This window comes from Artemia sp. Qi Xiang Cuo, unplaced genomic scaffold (assembly GCF_049724085.1).
Source record: "Artemia sp. Qi Xiang Cuo unplaced genomic scaffold, ASM4972408v1 HiC_scaffold_3022, whole genome shotgun sequence".
Classification (NCBI taxonomy): Eukaryota; Metazoa; Arthropoda; class Branchiopoda; order Anostraca; family Artemiidae; genus Artemia; species Artemia sp. Qi Xiang Cuo.
This window is the reverse complement of record NW_028300417.1, coordinates 25158-30000: the sequence shown is the minus strand read 5'-3', so window position 1 is coordinate 30000 and position 4843 is coordinate 25158. Positions and strand designations below refer to the sequence as shown.

The 4843-nt window shown below is 39.9% G+C and overlaps 1 pseudogene; it reads left to right on the top strand.

The window, feature by feature from the left end:
• The window catches only part of LOC148938702 (zinc finger MYM-type protein 1-like), a 5832-nt pseudogene extending 1275 nt beyond the window's left edge, over positions 1-4557 (top strand).
• Positions 4558-4843: the final 286 nt, after the last annotated feature.

The window sequence follows — 4843 nt, the reverse complement described above, 5'->3', positions numbered from 1 at the left end:
TCAAGTAGTGTTATTGTGGGGTGAATTACCTGGAGTACCATGTTCTACAGATTAAAATTCAAGGTGGAGGTGTTAAGGAATTTTTTCTATGAATGAGGGGGGAATCTAACAAGTACTCAAAGAAATGATGCATTTCGTTTAAAGTCCTTCAAAGGTATGTCTTAATATGGTTTAAATGTACCAATAATATCAGCTCGCCCGGGGGTTGGGGGGCTGGTGTCACTTGGTGATGGAGCGGGGGGAGTTTGATGCCATAGTGGTGTGGAGTGTTTTGTGGAGCATCATGATAGGCTTGGGTTGCTAAAACCTGAATCACGGGATTTAAATGCATAATTTCTATTATGAAATAATTGAAAAATGGCTTAAGAATGATGATATGATGTCAAGGAGGGGAGAGAGTCAAGTAATGCCATTGTGGGGTGAATTATCTGGAGTACCATGCTCTACAGCTTAAAAATTAAGGTAGATGCGTTAAAGAGTTTTTTTCATGGAGAAGGGTGAAAATCTAACATTCCTATCTAAGAAACGATCTATTTCGTTAAAAAAGCTCTTAACATAGCATAAATTTAACCCTATTATTAAGGCACCCCTCCTCTGGAACTACTTGCTTGGACCCCTCCCCTCTCATCCTTATTTGATTTATGCATGTTATTGTTTGTATTTTATCCCTTTGTAAGCCTTTTCCTGTTTCGTTTTTTTCCCTTTCGCATTGTCTTGTCTCAAAACGCTCTATTTTTGTTAAGGGCTCTCAGAAATACCTCTTAAAACGCTTTATATCTCTAATTTTACTCCTCCCTCCTACCCCCCTGGGATGCATGCTAGGATGTCTTTTTTTATAATAGATGTTTTTTTGTATATATTGCGATAAACCTCCTTTCATGTTCTATTTTTTGTTTGTCTTTTTTTAACTGCTTTTTTCTATGTTTTTGTTACGTTTACATAGTCCTGTCTCAAAACGCTGTATTTTCATTAAGGGCTCTCAGAAATATCTTTTAAAATGCCTTAACTCTATCTATAATATCACTCCTTTCCTGCTGCCCCCTGGGTTGCATGCTAGGATGTGTATTTTGTATATTAGATTAATCTTTTGCATATATTACGATAAGCCTTTTTCGCCCCCTTTTTTTTATTTGTTGTATTTTTAACTGTTTTTTCTGTTTTTTTATTATTGCTTGTAAATTTATTTGAAATAATAAAACCTTTATTTACAAAGTCTGTGTTTTTAAGATTTATTGTTTTGGACTATCAATGTGATTATACAATAGAAGCACTCCTTAGTCTGTATCGCTATTAATATCTTGAGAGCAAATGTTTCCGGGAGCTTGCCAAATTTGGGGCAGTAACACACCGTTCTAACGAATGCCAAAGATCGGGAATCTCACGTGTCGTGCATCAGGTTAATTTTAGAATATACTGAGTAGGACAAAATATTAGGAATGGCTTCTTAGGCCTCCCGGCTAAGGCACAAATCCGTTGGACGGGAATGACCTTTCGAGTCCTGGCAGGGTCAACAGCAATAGGAAAAAAACAAACTAAAGAAAGAAAGAAAATTTGTTTTTGAGCGTTTCGGGTGGAAAATGAGATGTTAAAATGGGTATTATGTGACAGTGATGCGCAATGATTACGTAAGGTGTGCTGTCGTTACGTTATAAGCGGGGATTCCCCCATGGGCTCCTGTCGCAGTGTTACATAAAGTTGCGTCAAGCATATTAGACCTGTCCGTTTGAAACGGGCAAAGTCGTGTGACGTCATTGGAGTCTAAGGGTGTGTGTAGTGACGGCATTGCGTAGGTGTGTTTTTTCTTTTTTTTTAGACCAGGGTACTTCGTATCGAAGGAGTTGCCGTAGAAACTTCGGAAAGGGCTCATTCGATTGGAAGTTGAAAAGGCTAATGCCCTTTTTAATAATTGAAAATGATTGGAGGGCAACTAACCTCCCCTCCCACTCCTACAATTTACCCAAACACATTCAATCAAAATTTTAAGTTGGTCAATTTGCCCAATATAGTTGAAAGATCCGGAAATTATGTCTTTGAGGAAGACAGTTTCCCCCACAGCCCTCAGGGCAAGGGTTGTTAGCTATAGCCTGGGGGCATTTAAAGTTTAAACAGAAGGAGTGATCGTATAAACTTCGGAGGGGGCTTTTTTGAAGGTAATCTAGTGCCCTCTTTAAGATTCAGAGTGACCGGAGGTTGGATGCCCCCCCACACCTCGTATTTTCCCGAAATGTATCTGATACAAATTTTGAGATGGCCATTTGTTGTCGTTGAAACTTCTAAAAGGGTTTATTAGATTGGAAATTGACCTTTTTATAGTCGAAAGTGATTAGATGGCAAATAACCCCCTCTTACGTTCACCATTTCTCCGAACACATCCAATAAAATTTAGAGATAGCCATTTTATCTAGCGTAGTTAAAAGGTACGGACATTATGTCTTTCAGGATGTCAACACCCACAGACTTCAGGGCAAGGATTGTAAGTTATGCCCTGGGGTCATATATAATTTGTATAGACAGGGTGGTCGTAGAATCTTTAGAGGGGGCCGATTAGATTGATCATCAGAAGTTCTGGTACCTTTTATAAGATTAAAAGTGATGAAAGGTCGTATACGCCCCCCCCCCCCCACACCTCGTATTTCCTGAAACGAATCTGACAGAAATTTTGAAGTCGCCATTTGTTATCGCAGAAACTTCTAAAAAGGCTCTTTTGATTGGAAATTAAAAGAGCTAGTACCCATTTTAATAGTCAAAAGTGATGGGATTGGAGGACAACTCAACACCTCCCACGCCCATCATTTCCCCAAACAGATCGAATCAAAATTTTGAGATAACCATTTTGTTCAACGTAGTTCAAAGGTCTGGAAATTATATATTTGACGATGACAAACCTCCAACAGCCCTCAAAGCAAGGGTTGTAAGTTATGCCCTGGGGGCAAATAATGTTTATATAGAAAGGGTGATTGTATAAACTTCGGAGGAGGCTTATTGGATCGCTAATCAGACGATTTAGTGCCTTTTTTTAGATTCAGAGTAATGGGAGGGTGGATACCCCCTCACATCCAGTGGTGCCATTTAGGGGGGGGGCTGGGGGGCCATGCCCCCTGATTTTTCAAGGGGCCCAATTTTCAAATCTGAAACTCTTAGTTTATTCTTCCTTTCCAAATGGTTTTGCTGTTTTCGAGTTTTTCCTGAGAAACCAAAAACCAGGTCATTAGAAAAAAGCAAATTGAAGACACTCAAAGATTTTCAGCAAAGTCACCCATTTGAAGAATATCTCCTTTGGTATGATTTTGTTGGATTCGGCCTGTCATAGTGAACTCTCTTCAATAGTTTATATACTCGGTCAGCCTGTAAGTGATTTGCAACATCCGGGAAAAGGGAGTATCCGGAATAGGGTCTTGGAGTGTCGTTTCTCATTTTGTACCTAGTGCACTGTATACTGTAGCGTCTTCTTTTTGAGAGACATAGGGGAGACATATTTGTGCCAACCATAAACTGAGGGAATGGCTTCCAGTATAAACAATACAAATATATCCATGAACCCATATGATAACCCCTGTCAACCAGTTCTGACTGACTATCCCGTCACTATCATCGGGAATCGCACAAGAAAATTCAACAGCTCCCATTTCTTGGCATATCCACGGCCCGAATATTCCAAAGAACAGGACTCGGTATTCTGCTTCTGTTTCCAACACTTTCGTGGATCATCGGTAAGATCAGGCGAAAGATATGGCTCAAGAGCATTCATCGACGTAGGATTGAGAAAGTGGAAAGACATTTCAGAGCTGGTAAGGGATCACGAAAGCAGTGACCAATACAAAGGATGTACCATTTCCTGGACCAAATTTATAAGGTATTCAGACGGATACGGCCAAATCTGTTACCTCCTGCCTCTCCAAAGAACGGAAAAGGAAATATTAGAGAACATACGGAATGTAAAAGCTCTGGTAAGAACTACAGCCTTACTTGGACGGCAAGGTCTTGCGTTTCGTGGCCATGATGAAGGAGAGTCCTGTGCCAATCGAGGGAATTTCGTTGAGACGGTAGGCCTTTTAACGGAAATCAACCTGGACCTGATGGACAAGTCTCGCAAGGCCTATTTTCATTACTTTTCATACGAGTACCAAAACGAATACGTTGAGATCATAGGAAACAAAATTGAAAGTTCTATCGCGAACGAAGTCTGAGAAGCAAAATATTTTGCCATTCTTGCTGACGAAATAAAATACCTCTAAAAAAGGAACAACTTACGATCTTTGTGCGCTGTGTTCAGGTTATGAAAATCAAAGAAAGAGCCATAGGTTGCTACCACATGCGCAAGGTTGACGTTTAGAGTTTGACCGACTTTATCTACAACGAAATAAAGGATATCGACCTTGACTGGTCAAAATGTGTCGGACAGTGCTATGACGAGGCGAGTATAAGGAGCAGACGTTTTTCAGGAGTACAGGCCTGTCTCCGGAAAAAAGCGCTGTAAGTGGTGATACTCACTGTCATTCTCATAGACTTAACCTTGTTATTGGCGATTGTATGCAGAAAATACAAAGAATTTTTTAAGTATTTTCAGTTTTGCAAACAGTTAATGATTTTGTCTCCGACAGCAATATTCGATACCAGTTGTTTCTCGAGGCCCAGAAAAATGCCAACGTGTCCGTGCTAACACTTAAAAGGATAGTTGTGACACGTTGGTCTTACTGTTATAGATCAGTGGCTAAAATTATGGTAAGATATGACTGCATATTCCCAATTCTGTCACTTGTTCAAGAATCTTCTGACAGAGAGGAAGCGGCAGAAGCTACATGTCTTAAGAATCAATTAGAGACGTTTCCCTTCATATTCAGTT